This window comes from Myotis nattereri (genome assembly GCF_964212035.1).
Source record: "Myotis nattereri genome assembly, chromosome: 5".
NCBI lineage: Eukaryota > Metazoa > Chordata > Mammalia > Chiroptera > Vespertilionidae > Myotis > Myotis nattereri.
In genome coordinates, this window is record NC_138080.1 from 25,115,301 (window position 1) to 25,130,268 (window position 14,968).

The 14,968-nt window shown below is 45.8% G+C and overlaps 1 pseudogene across 1 annotated transcript; it reads right to left on the reverse strand.

The window, feature by feature from the left end:
• Positions 1-353: 353 nt before the first annotated feature.
• On the reverse strand, positions 354-3,108 carry LOC308520038 (ATP-dependent RNA helicase DHX15-like; annotated as a pseudogene). The gene is made up of 2 exons: positions 1,064-3,108; positions 354-696 (listed from the first exon to the last, which is right to left on the reverse strand). The product of its transcript is annotated as an ATP-dependent RNA helicase DHX15-like (transcript).
• Between the last annotated feature and the right edge of the window lie 11,860 nt (positions 3,109-14,968).

A 14,968-nucleotide genomic window follows, 5' to 3' on the forward strand; every position in this document is an offset into this window, starting at 1 on the left:
CAAGTTGTAACATTTCACAACTTCTAAAAAGGAATGCCAACAATTACAACGATCATGCATACCATGGTCGATAATCACATTTTAGAAGCATTTTCAACCATTTCTAAAGAAATGCTTATAACATTGGTATATATAGAACTACCTTCAATAAACTGCAAAACATTGACTTTTCCAGTATGAGCTACAGTGTCAACACAAAAGGGAAGCATAAATGTTTATGAGATCAGAATGGAATATTTACTTTAAAGAAAAATTAAAAAGCTTTCAAATAAAGGCCATTATTGAACCAACGTGAAGAGCACAACTTGAACTTTTCAGTTCATTCATCTTTTAAAGCTGTCCTCTGAATAACTTCAGTTCTAAGCATTGAATTCAGTACTGTGAATATTCCTTGGATTGAAGTTTTGCAATGATGCGGTCCAACTGTCTCTTTGCTTCACACTGTGGGAAATTGCTCATGTCATAATATTGAGGGGCAATTTTCACCAACCATTCTGGCTTGCTATCTGTACACGTCCGAATATAATTCATTGTTGTAAGAACAAACTCATTAAAAAGCACCCATTCAGGCTTGTGGTCAAGAACAGTAGAGGGATGCAACTGAACCACCTGGTTATCTTTCACAGTTAAGTAATACCCTGTTCGTTCTAAATGTGCCACCTGCGTAAAATAACCAGTAACCAAAGCTTTTCTTATCTATAATAATAAAAGCGTAAGATGCTAATTAGACCAGACAGCCGAATGACCTTCTGGACATCATTCTGGACGTCATTCCAGACGTCATTCCGGACATCCTTGCGGACTAAGCCACAGTGGTGGGGGCCGAGGCAGAGGCAGTTAAGGGTGATCAGGCAGGCAGGTGAGCAGTTAGGGGCCATCAGGCAGGCAGGCAGAGTGGTTAGGGGTGATCAGGCAGGCAGGCGAGTGGTTAGGGCCAATCAGGCAGGCAGGCAGGCAGGTGAGCAGTTAGGAGCCAGCAGTCCTGGATTGCGAGAGGGTGCAGGCTGAGCTGAGGGACCCTTCCCCTCCCCCATGCATGAATTTCATGCACCAGGCCTCTAGTATTAATATAATAGTCCCTGCTTGTAAAGTCAGTACTTCGACAAGGCAAATTAAATCTGTCCATAATTCAAGATAGCTGCTGGCGAACATTGTCTGCTGACATCAGGGACCTGTAGTTAATGAAGTTGTCATAACACCACTGAACCGATTCATGATTTTGTTTAAAAGCGTGGTATACATTAAGCAGTGTCAGATGATCTCCATCTATGTGGGCAAATCTCATCTTGGCCTCATCCGCAGCTTTCTTGGCCTCCGTGGGGTGAACAAAACACTGTGGGACTGACAACATAGCAGTAATAGATAGGACCTCATTAGAATTGTAGTCACAACTTGCAATAACCATTTTAGCGAGCTGTGGATCTAGAGGAAACTCTGCCATCATGGATCCCAATTCAGTCAGATCTCCATCATCATTTAAAGCAGCCAGACAATTCAAAAGTTCTAGGGCTCTCATCAGAGTTTCAGGAGATGGTGGATCCATAAGATCAAAATGCACCAAATTATCAATACCAAGTTTCTTCAACTGTAACACAACTGATCCTAAATTAGAACACAAAATCTCAGGATAGGTATTATCCTGCATTTCTGTTTTATAAGCTTTCTCTGTGTAAAGTCCGAAGCATTTCCCAGGTCTGGTACATCCAGCACGACCAGCCCTTTGTTGGGCTGAAGCTTTACTAATAGCTGTCACCAAAAGGGATTCAACTCTGATTCGTGGATTGTACACCTTTTGTTTTGCAAATCCAGGATCAATCACAAATACCACACCATCTATTGTCAAAGATGTCTCTGCAATGTTAGTTGACACAACTTCCTTTCTTCCAATTGCTCCATTCTGGTTTTTTGGAGGCAGAGGTTCAAAAATGCGTTGCTGCTGCTGAGGTGGGAGTGTAGAGTACAATGGAATGATTTTAATGTCACCAACTTCAGGGCCCAAATCATCAACCTCACGTTTTATTCTCTTGCAGGCTTCATCAATTTCCTCTTGATCAGTTAAGAAAAGTAGATCTCCCTCCTCTTCTTCACACATATGAATTTGGATCACTGTTCGAATTGCTGCTTCAAGGTAATCTGTCTCTGGTTCAGGAGTATAAAAGATCTCAACAGGATGCATACGTCCAGGAATAGTTAAGAGAGGACAGTTATTAAAATAAATCTGGAATTTTCCTGCATCTAGAGTAGCACTCATAACTATAACCTTTAGTTATAACCTTTAAATCTGATCTCTATCTTACAACTTGCTTCAGAACACCCATGAGAATATCTGTAGCCAATGCTCTTCCATGCGCCTCATCGAGAATTATTACATCATAATGCTCCAGAAGGGGATCATTCATAGCTTCGCGAAGTAACATCCCATCAGTCATGTATTTAAGAATGGTTTTTGCACTACTTCAGTCTTCAAATCGAACGGAGTAACCAACTTCCTGGCCCAACATCACATCCATTTCGTCAGCAACTTTCTGAGCCACACTCATTGCAGCCACTCTCCTGGGTTGGGTACAGGCAACTCCTCTCTTGGGTCCTGGTAATGATCGCATGTACCCCACACACCACTGTGGAATCTGTGTTGTTTTACCAGGCCCAGTTTCACCAACCAGTACAAAGGACTGATGTCTAACCAGAATATCTGTAAGCCTATCCTTGTATTCCCAAACAGGGAGCTGAAGCCGTTTCTTTAAAATATCATAGAATCGAGAAGTATGGGGCAAATTGGTAAATGGATGAATGCACTGTGGAAGTGACGTGTGTCCTGCATGTCCGGCGTGTGATGAATGTGCTGAGTGGGTTGAGTGAGCTGAATGGGGAGCTTTTAGAGATGGTAATCCAGCACTGATAAGCATAGCATTAGTGGAAGCTCGCAATTCCTTCTCTTTTTCTTTCTCCCTCTCCCGCTCTCTATCTCCTCTATCACGTTCTCGGTCCCGATCTTTTAGACCGAACTTCCGGATCCCGGTCACGATCTTGATCCTTTCCATCGGTCCCCGCACGCTTCTTGCCGGAGGGGTAATCCTCCCCCAGGTCTAACCGGTGCCGCTTGGACATCTTCGAGCGTGCGATTGCGAAGGAAGTGAAAAAGAGAAGCCGGTCGGCGCAGTCGACCGCAGCTACTTACCTCTGGAGGGCCCCCACCCCTCCCGCTACAACAGCCTACATGGTGCGGCCGGAACCAGGAGGTAAAATGGCGGCGGCGACGAGGGCTGGGCCTGCGTACGCGCTTCCGCAGCGTGCTGTGCGTGTGCGTGCCTGCGTGCCTGCGTGCCTGCGTGCCTGCGTGCCTGCGTGCCTGCGTGAGCGCGCACGCTCCGGAGGCGGGAATTCCAGGCCCGCCCTACTTCCTTCCGCAGGCCTCCTTCTCCTCCAGGCTCGTATGGCACCGGAGCGGCTGCTGGGACGGAGGATCCCCGAAGGCCTTCACGCCCCTCTGATCAGGAAACAGAGAGAGGAAAACGGTCAGTCCCAGCTAGGAAACCCTACCTATCTGGAGTAGCCTGGCATTAGGAGAGTTTGAGAAACCAATCGAGATCATGCGCTGGTAAGGGGCAGAGCCGGGACTGGAACCCAGCTATTTTATTACTCCAGGTCTAGAACTTGAAGCCGCCGACGAGACACTCTCAATTGCAGTGAAGAAAATGAATCATCAACAAAATTATTAGCCAACCTACCGAATGGGGTAAAATATTTGCAAATCATATGTTCAATAAGGGAGTTAGTAGTCAAAATATCTAAAGAACTCATGCAACTTTTTAAAAACACACAAAAAATACAATGAAAAGGTGGGCAGCCTTAGCCGGTTTGGCTCAGTGGATAGCGTGTCTGCTTGCAGACCAAAGGGTTCCGGTTCGATTCTGGTCAAGTGTACCTTGGTTGCAGGCTCCTCCCAGGCCCGGGCGGTGGTCGGGAGCATGCAGGAGCAACCAATCGATGTGTTTCTCTCAGATTGATGTTTCCGTCTATCCCTCTCTCTTCCACTCTCTCTAAAAAGGTCAAGAGAAAATATCCTCGGGTGAGGATTAACAAACAAACAAAAAAATTGGGCAGAGGCCCAGGCGGCGTGGCTCGTTGTTTGGGGGTCATCCCTGCACCCGAAGGTCACTGGTTCTATTCCAGGTCAGGGCACATGCCCAGGTTGCTGGCTCGATCCCCAGTGGGGAGCTTGCAAGGGGCAGCCAATTAGTGTTTCTTATCGATGTTTCTCTCTCTCTCTCCCTCTCCCTTCCTCTCTCTGAAGTCAATAAAAAGCATTTTTTTTTAAATGGGCAGATGACCTGAATAGACATTTTTCCAAAGTAGACATACAGATGGCCAACGGACATATGAAAAGATGCCCCACATCACTAACATGAGAGAAATGCAAATTAATACCACAATGAGCTATCACTTCACACCTATCAGAATGGCTATCCTCAATAAATAAATAAGTGCTAGTGAGACTGGAGAAAAAGGGCCCCTCATTCACTGTTGGTGGGAATGCAGACTGGTGCAGCCTCTGTGGAAAACAGCATGGAGGTTCCTCAACATTTTAGAACTATATCTGCCGTATGATCCAGCCCTTAAGATGAGATAAATGCTGGTGTTTATCTGGAGAAAACAAAAACACTAATTTGAAAAGATATATACACTCCTGTGTTCATTGCAGCAATATTCACAATGGCCACGATTTTCAACCTAGGTGTCCAACAATAGACAAATGGATAAAGAATATGTGATTTTAGATATATAGATATATAGATATAGACACAATAAAATATTATTCAGCAATTTATTAAAAAAAAAAAAAAAAGAATGAATCCATTGCTGGTTTGGTTCAGTGGATAGAGTGTCGGCCTGAGGACTGAAGGGCCCCAGGTTTGATTCTGGTCAAGGGCACATGCATGGGTTGAGGGCTTGGTCTCCAGTAGGGGGTGTGCAGGAGGCAGCCAATCAATGATTCTCTCTCATCATTGATGTTTCTATCTCTCCCTCTCCCTTCCTCTCTGAAATCAATAAAAATATTTTTTTAAAAAATGAAATCTTGCAATTTGCAACAACATGGATGGACCTAGAGGGTATTATGCTAAATGAAACAAGTCAGAGAAAGATAAATACTGTATGATTTCACTTATATGTGGAATCTTAAAAAGCAGAAAAAATGAAAAAAAAAACACATAAATAGACCCATAAATATAGAGAACAAGCTGATGGTTGCCAAAAAGGAAAGCAGAATGGGAATGTAAATAAATAAATGGCAAAAAAAAAAAAAGCAAAAATAAACAAATGGTTAATTCTTACCTGAGGATATTTTTCCATTGATATTTTAGAGAGAGTGGAAGAGAGAGGGAAAGACAGAGAGAAATAGTGATGTGAGAGAAACAACACATCAATTGGTTGCATCCTTTAACTATCATACCCTAGTACAGGGGTGGGCAACCTTTTTGTGAGTGCGTGCCAAAACCAGCAAAATCTCTGACTCAAAATTCTTCTGCTTGCCAACCCTAATTTTTTGAGAACATGTTACACCTACTTGATATCTCTTAAGGTGTATGTATGTGAAGAACCTTGAAGACATAATAAAATTCATTCAAGCGACAAAAACACAGTATATGATGATGAAAAATACATTTTTTTTAAATATATATTTTATTGATTTTTTTTACAGAGAGGAAGGGAGAGAGATAGAGAGTTAGAAACATCGATGGGAGAGAAACATCGATTAGCCGCCTCCTGCACATCTCCTACTGGGGATGTGCCCGCAACCCAGGTACATGCCCTTGACCGGAATCGAACCTGAGACCTTTCAGTCCGCAGGCCGACGCTCTATCCACTGAGCCAAACCGGTTTCAGTTTCGGCTACATTTATTTTTTAATGTGTACATGTACACTGATAGTCCGACAGAAAACTTTATGACTCTGATATTATCAGTGGAACTTCTGCTGCTGTATCACTGATGACAGAGATTTTACATCAGGTTTATATTTCGTGACCTTCAGAGATATGCACGAGCTACTACTACTTTCATCCGTCAGGCTACTCCTATTACGAGACGTAACAAAATTCATCACTGAGAACAAAGATTCACAAGTGCATGTGGATGAAAACATGGAGAGTAACGCTGTTGCAAAGTTTTTTAAACAGAAAAATTTTCTGGAATGGCATTCCAAGTCCTCAATAGTTCGTTTTCGACACTATTGAAATTGCTCTTCCCCTCTCTCGTCAATCTATGTCTATGGTCTTTAAGATAACTTGTTATGTAAAATTATTTATTTATCCAAGATGCACCTACATGGAATTTATCTGAAAAATAAAAAAGTCAATATTAAAAAAAATTGTAAATGGAAGATTATAAGAGAGGGTTTCGCGTGCCAGCAAAAGTTACTGGCATGCCATGTTTGGCACGCGTGCCAGGGATTGCCCACCCCGGCCCTAGTACCTCTGTCCCACCCACCAAATAGCTTTAGGCATCACTAAAATACTTTCTAATAAATTTGCCCATTCTAGGTATTCCATATAAATGGACTTTTACACTATGTAGGATTCTTCCACTTAGTATATTTTCAAGCTTCACCTATGTTGCAGCATGTATCAGTATTGCATTTCTTTTTATTGCTGAGTAACATTTCATTGTACGATACACTATGTGACATTCTTAAAATGGCAAAACTGTAGTCCTAGCTGGTTTGGCTCAGTAGATAGAGCGTCAGCCTGCGGACCAAAGAGTCCCGGGTTTGATTCTGGTCAAGGGTACATACCTTTGTTGCAGGCTCCTCCCCAGCCAGAGCCCTGGACAGAGTGCGTGCAGGAGGCAACAAATTGGTGTGTTTCTCTCACATCAATGTTTCTCTCTGTCTTTCCCTCTCTCTTCCACTCTCTCTAAAAATAAATGGAAAAATATCCTTGGGTGAGGATTTAAAAAGAATAGGGGGGAAAATGACAAAACTATAGACATGTGAGGACATAGCAAGAGGTTGCTGTCTGTAAGCCAGGAAGGGAGCCCTCACCAGGAACTGAACTGGCTGGCACCTTGATCTTGGACTTCCCAGTCTCCAGAACTGTGAGCAATAAATGTCTGTCACTCAAGCCACCTTGTCTGTGTTTAGACTCCTGAGCTGACTAAGAACGATAGCAAAGAATTAAACCCGTCACTTCCGAAATGTGTCCCAGAGGCGACAGGGTGCTGGGGTTAAGCCTGAGCCTTGGAGTTGGAAAGAAGTGAGTTCACCTTGGACAAGCCACCTGAGCTCTCTGACCCTGTTTGCTCTTCTGTAAAATGATAAGGCTGTGGTGACGCCACCTTCAAACTGCATGACACACGGACTGGCACCCGGGGAGCCCTCAGTAAGAAGGGCAGGTGCTGTTACTGCTTGTGCAGTTGTTCATGCAGTGACACTGCGGGGTAGGCAGGGCCAGGTCCTCCACGACGGCAGGTGGCAGGCTGACGGGCTTGGGCTTCCCTCCGGAGCCCGGAGCCATGGGAGAAGTGCGGGCAGGGGAGAGGCAGGGAAAGAGAACCTTGAGACCGGGATGGAATTAAAGGCCGGGTGATGGGTGTCTGGCCCTGGGCGGTGGCCATGGGGATGGCAGGCCTGAGAGGCAGAGAGGTGTTCAGGACAAGTATAGGCGTGGTAACCCCAGGACCCAGGTTGGGAGGAGCAGTTTAGGGGATAAGGAGTATGTCAGGAGTTCAGTTTTGACCTAGCTTTGTAAATAAATGGCAAAAAAATCCCTTTCTTTCTGCCCAGGATGACTTTTCTTTCCTTCTTTTTTTTTTTTTTTTGGTTCTCACCTGAAGATACTTTTCCATTGATCTTTTAGAGAGAGTGGAAGAGAGAGGGAAAGACAGAAATATCGATGTGAGAGAAACACGTGGATTGGTTGCGTGAGTCCTGACAAGAGCCCTGGCCGGGGAGGAGCCTGCAGCCAAGGTATGAGCCCTTGACGGGAACCGAACCTGGGACCCTTCGGTCCGCAGGCCACGCTCTATCCACTGAGCCGAACCGGCCAGTAGATGGCTTTTCTCACGGTACTTTCCTGAAAACTCCTACTGGTCCTTGAGCGCGGACCAAAGCCCCCTCCTCCGAAAACCTCTCTCTAGAAGCCAAGGCCATCTGCACTTTCCTGAGAAGAGCGGGGTTCCTCGGGTTACCCGGCAAACATCTGACTCCCCACACATTCACTCTGCGCTCCTCTGGGAGAGTCTCGAGGACAGGCCTTGGCCGAACCATTGCGGGGCCCTCTGCGCGGCGCACGAAGGGCTGGGAAGACGCCTTTGCTCACCAAAAAGGACGAGCGGTCAGCCCATGTCGCTGCAGTTCAGGCTGTAGCCACACGAGGGCAGCAATGAACAGGTCAAGGATCCGAAAGGTATTCAGGCTCCGGCGTTCCGCTCCTTTTTTTTTTTTTTTTTTTTTAATGAGTAAAAGGGGTATAACCCAACGACCCAGTGTTTTCCTTCCGCTCCAGGCACCCAGTGGCGGTGCCCCTCCGTGCAACAGCAAGTGGAAGTTATACAAAACCTAAATTAGATCAGTCCCTGCTCTAGGAGTTCTCCACTGAGCCCACCTCACTGGGGATAAAAGCTCCTCCTCCGGCCCCCGCAGCCCCTCGCGATCTGCCCCCCCCCCCCCCCCCCCCGCCTCTCTCGCCTCCCCGCCTTCCTGTCCTCCCACTGCCCCCCTTGCTCCCGCTGCTCCAGCCACGCTAGCCTTCCGGTTCCTAAAAGCAAACAAACTCATTAGTGTCTGGGTTTGGGGTCAGCTTTGGTGCCTCGAATAATCCATCTCTGTAGTTACTTTGTTAATGTGGAATCCGCTTAAACGATACCCTGAGAAACACGGTTTCCCTTCCCTGTGGTTCCAGCTGCAGCTGTTCTGTGGCTTTTACACCTGGCCACGTGGACCATCGCTTTCCAACAGGCCATTGGGTCCGTATTTGGGTCGATGTAGAAATGCAGTGGGTTAAACATTTTATTTTATTTTTCCCTTTTAGTATGAGCACTGAAACACTTTATTTTTATTGTTTAATATCTCAAGAAAAATTATTTTAAAAATAATGTTACATGCAACAAACATTAATATTTCAAGAATAAAAGGATTTTAAGTATAATATTACCAAAACTGTGCTAACATAGCATGATATCACAGAAGTTGTAGGAAATATTAAAAATCTGCAAATAACAGGATTACTTCTATTATATTCTAAAACATTTTTTCCTCTGGTTCTATGTTTGTTCACCAGTTTATGTTGTTCATTATATTCCACAAATCAGTGAGATCATGTGATATTTATCTTTCCCTGACTGGCTTATTTCACTTAGCATAATGCTCTCCAGTTCCATCCATGCTGTTGCAAATGGTAAGAGTTCCTTCTTTTTTAGAGCAGTGTAGTATTCCATTGTGTAGATGTACCACAGTTTTCTAATCCATTCATCTGTTGATGGGCACTTAGGCTGTTTCCAGATCTTAACTATGGTAAATTGTGCTGCTATGAACATAGGGGTACATATATCCTTCTTGATTGGTGTTTCTGCTTCCTTGGGATATATTCCTAGAAGTGGGATTATTGGGTCAAATGGGAGTTTCATTTTTAATTTTTTGAGGAAATCCCATATGGTTTTCCACAGTGGCTGCACCAGTCTGCATTCCCACCACCAGTGCACGAGGGTTCCTTTTTCTCCGCATCCTCTCCAGCACTTGTCGAAGCTGCTGCCTCAACTGACATAACAGTAATTCCTGGAAGTCTTCATGGTTCAGAAAGCATCCCCAGGACTTTTGGACGGTGGCTATGTTCTCTACGGTTCTTTGTTGATGATAGCCATTCTCACAGGTGTGAGATGGTACCTCGTTGTCATCTCTCAGATGATTAGTGACTTTGAGCATGTTTTCATATGTCTCTTGGCTTTCTGAATGTCCTCTTTCAAAAAGTGTCTATTTAGGTCCTTTGCCCATTTTTTATTGGATTGCTTATCTTCCTTTTGTTAAGTTGTGTGAGTTCCCTATAAATTTTGGACATTAAACCCTTATCGGAGATAACATTGGCAAATACGTTCTCCCATGCAGTGGGCTTTCTTGTTGTTTTGTTGATGGTTTCTTTTGCTGTACAGGGCTTTTTATTTTGACGTAGTCTCGCTTAAACATTTTAGATGGCCTTTATTAAAGTGATACATTTTATTTTTTAATCTGCTGAATGCCACCACCAAGCAAGCCCTTCTGAGGTCCTTAGCAGTTATTATAAATTTGAAAATTAAACATATTGATAGGGGGCCATGTGTTATCTTAAACATTCTGTACTGCTCCTAAACTCAAATTATCACATACTCTTCAACTTGAACTTATCAGCCTGAAATCAATTAGTCGTCTCTGGAAGGAGCCACAAAAACCTGGTAAGCTTGTTCCCTCCAAAGTGGTGGCTGGGGGACCAGAGTAGGCTTCTCACTGTGAACTATTTGGGATTTTTAAAATTGAGATTAGGGGAGGGGGCTTCAACTTAATACACATAATAGCCCTGGCCAGCGTGATCAGTGGTTAGAGCATCGGCCCGTGCACCCAATGGTTGTGGGTTCCATTCCAGATCAAGGGTACATGCCTTGGTTGCAGGTTCAGCCCGCAGGATGCCTGCAGGAGGCAACCGATCGATGTATGTGTGTGTGTGTGTGTGTGTGTGTGTGTGTCCCTCTCCCTCCCTCCTTCCCTTCAACACTCTCTAAAAATCAATGGGAAAAATATCTCCGGGTGAGGATTAACAATAATAATAATACACATAATAGTGGTGGTAATAATATTAAGCAGTGGCAGCTGGCTTATAGTGAGTGAGTGCTCTAGGCAAAGTGTCATTCGAATGTTCCATCTGTGGCAGGTCGTTTGGTCCACACAACATCCTGAATGGAGTGACTGTAACATCATCCATGTTAAAGATGAAGAAATGAGGCACAGGAAAGTACAGTCTCCAGCCAACAGTCCTACAGGCGAATACCATCAAGGGGCTGGAGCGTGGACGCAGGCAGACTTCGAGCACCCAGGCCTGGCCACTTTGAGCAGCTGTCCAGAGCGCCAACGCTGGGTCTCCCCGACCGCAGGCTCATCTCCCTCAGCAATCGTCCACGCTTTCGTCAGCCTGACTATTTAGGTAAATATTGTTTTCCTGGTTACAAAAATATTACCAGCCCGGCTGGCATGGCTCAGTGGTTGAGCGTTGACCTATGAACCAGAAGGTCACGGTCCTGTTCCCAGTTGGGGTGCATGCCCAGGTTGCAGGCTCCATCCCCAGGAGAGGGCTGAAGGAGGCAGCCGATCAATGATTCTCTCTCATCGTTGATATTTCTATCTATCTCTCCCTTCCTCTCTGAAATCAGTAAAAATATTTTTAAAATATATATCACCAGCTTACAATGTTTAAAGAGGAATTAAGTAAAGAAATTAATAAAGTAGAAATTAATAATGTCCTATATCAGCTCTCCCCAAAGGATACCACTCTTCATTTGGTTCCTGTTGGCACTAGAATTTCTTCTTGGTGTGTAGGACTGAGTACGTGCAGTTTTGTATCAAGATATAGTGTGACTGCCCTGACCGGTTTGGCAGAGTGGATAGAGCGTCGGCCTGTGGACTGAAGAGTCCCAGGTTCGATTCTGGTCGAGGGCATGTACCTTGGTTGCGGGCACATCCCCAGTGGCGGGTGTGGAGGAGGCAGCTGATCGATGTTTCTAACTCTCTATCCCTATCCCTTCCTCTCTGTAAAAAAATCAATAAAATATATTTTTTTAAATTTAATTTTGTTTTATTTCTTAGAGTATTACAAAGAGTATTACACATGTCTCCTTCCCCCCACCCCCCGTGACATTCCCCCGGCCACCCCTACCCTCCAGTGTCTTGTGTCCATTGGTTATTCTTACATACATGCATACAAGTCCTCGTGTGACCTGAGCGCCGTGACCAGGACGTGAGGGAGAGGCCAAATCTAATCAGGGTCACTGAGGTATCTCTGAGATACTCCGGGGCAGATTACCGACCACAACACCACTGACATTAGAACCGAAGCAGCCGGAACGGAGTTGGTGGAACCCACTCAAGGCATGAAGCCAGGAGGGGCGTCCGGGAGGCTGCACATTCAAACCAGAGGGAAGTGGGGTCCTGAAGGGCACTCCTTTGCTCCACCACTCCCCAAAGGAGCAACCGCCTTTGTGCGCCTGGATTCCAGATGCCAGGGAAACACAACAGGGAACCAGACCAAGACGTTCTTATCCCAGAAGAGATCTCTCTGGTGGGGAGACAGACCAAAAGCAAGATGTGTGGCTTGTCAGGTCATGATAAGGGTGACAGAGGAAAATGCCGCAGGAAGGGAGCCAGATGGGGGTGGAGGGTGCATTTTACATACAGAAACTTGAATACAATGGGAAAGGAGGGGGGAGGGGAGGGTGATCTGGAGAGGGAAGAGCCTTCTAGGCAAGTGGAACAGCACGTGCCAAGGCCCTGAGGTCAGAGTGTGGCCCTGTTCCAGGAGGGTAGAAAGGCCAGAGAAGAGCAAGGGAGAGGGGAGGAGTGGGCAGGGCACAGAGGTGCCAAAGGAGGAACTCAGCCACGGACCTGACATGGCTGTTGGGACACCAGGCAGGACTGGAGGGGGAGGGAGGCTCTGAGCCCAACCCTGACCCACCCTCACAGAAAAGCAGCAGAGCAGGGACCCCTGGCAAACGGAGGGAGAACAGCGTATGCAGAACCCGGGAGATGACGGAGCGACAGCCAAGAATCCACAAGTTTCACTACACACGTTGCACAAAGTCTGATTTGTTTCAGTCACATGCACAAGCTTTTGCATACTTTTTAATTAAAAAAATACATAAAATGTTAACACTTTAAGACTTTATAAAATAGTATCACTAGCATCCCATTTTTCTGTGTCCTGTTTTTTGTTCATTCTCACCTGAGGATATTTTTCCATTCATTTTTAGAGAGAGTGGGAGGGAGGGGGAGAGACACAGAGAGAGAACCACTGATGTGAGAGAGAGACATCAGCTGGTTGCCTCCTGCATGTGCTCCGATCAGGGCCGCCAGGGATCAAGCCTGCAACCAAGGTAAGTGCCCTGGACTGGGATCGAACTTGGGACCCTTCAGTCTCGGGCTGATGCTCTCTCCACTGAGCCGAACTGGCAGGGCCATCCCATCTTTCTGAAGACAAATGTAGGCATAGAAAAATGAATGAATAGTGACTCTCCAGGCAGAGAGATTACTGGAGAGTGTCATTGTTTTCTTTGTGCTTTTCAGTATTGTCCAATTTTTCTATAAAGACCACATCTTACAGTAAGATAAAAAATATATACATTTTAAAAAATATTTCTTAAAATATATTTTATTGATATCAGAGAGGAAGGGAGAGAGGGATAGAAACATCAATGATGAGAGAATCACTGGTTGGCTGCCTCACGCACGCCTCCTGCTGGGGATCGAGCCCACAACCCAGGCATGTGCTCATGACCAGAATCAAACCCAAGACCCTTCAGTCCGCAGGCTGACGCTCTATCCACTGAGCCAAACCAGTTAGGGCTAAAAAATATAAATTTGCGTGGTGTTAAAAAAAGATACAGAAAGCATAGATTACTCCTAAAACACTTGTGTACCATGTGAAGAAGCAAATGTTAACATTTGGTCCTAATTGGTTCTGATCATTTCTTTTTTCCTTTTTTGTGAAAACAAACAAACAAACCAAAAACCACACAAAGAAACAGTAGGGATGGAGTTGAAGCCTCTGCCCAACCTCTTTGTCCCCCCACCCGATTCCACTCCCCTGCCTGTCTCCCCAGAAAACAGCCCCTGCCCTGACCCGGAGTGAGGTCCGTTTCCTGCGTTTCCATTTGACCACAGATATGTTAAGAGGAAGTCTGTGTGTGTTCTGCGGGCAAAATAATTAACAGGGCTTTTAAAGCAACACTCCATACAGTACATCCTATATAATAAAGAGCTAATAAGCAAATGGTCATCATGCCCTCACGCCATCACACCGTGAAGGCTCAGACACTCAACACTGGGGAGAGAGGAATGGGGGCCAGCCAGGCTGCGGCCCAGGAGAGGGACAAGCTGCCTGCCCCGCGGTCCTGGGCGCCTGTGGCTGTGGCCTGGGCAAAGCCACCTGCCCACAGTCCCCTGCGGCTGCAGCCGGCCCGGGTCCTGGGTGCCTGCGGCCAGCCAGACGGCGGGAAGCCCGGGTCCCGGGTGCAGGGCAAGGCAGAAGCGGTTAGGTATCCCGAGAGGCAGTCGGACATTCCCTGAGGAGTCCTGGGTTGGAGAGGGTGCAGGCCGGGCTGAGGGACCCCCACCCCCATGCACGAATTTCATGCACCGGGCCTCTAGTAAATCATAAAATGGAAAGAGAACGCCCACTCCCAAAGAAAGGAGAGCCATTAATGGCTAGAAGTAAGTTTCTCCAGCATGTCAGCCCCAGCAGGGTGGGTTTTCCTGCCTGTGCTCTCACTGCTGTGTCAGCTGGTACTGGGCAAACAGTGGGTGCTTAATACATGTTGAAAACATTCTTAGGTTTCTTGGATTATACCCATTTTCAAAGTAAACTATTTTAATTTGGAATAGTTTAGATTTATAGAAGAGTTGTAGAATCTAATGCCAAGCAAGGCTTCACTATGTTCCTCACTGTTCCCCCTGTAGCCATAACCACCTGTAACTACTAAGAAATTGTGTTTCTTGGTTGTGTTACAATTCACAAACCTGCAGGCTTTGGTTGGGTGTCACCAGTTTTTGCACCAATGCCCCCTTTCTGGCCCAGGATCCCACATATCATTGTGTCCTCACGCCTGTGGGGTCTCATCCAGTCTGGACACATCTCAGACCTTTATCATTTTCATGACTGGGACATGTTTGCAGAGCCCGGATTCTTCTGTGGAAAGTCCCTCCATCGAAGGTATCTGGTATTGTGCTCATCATTAGC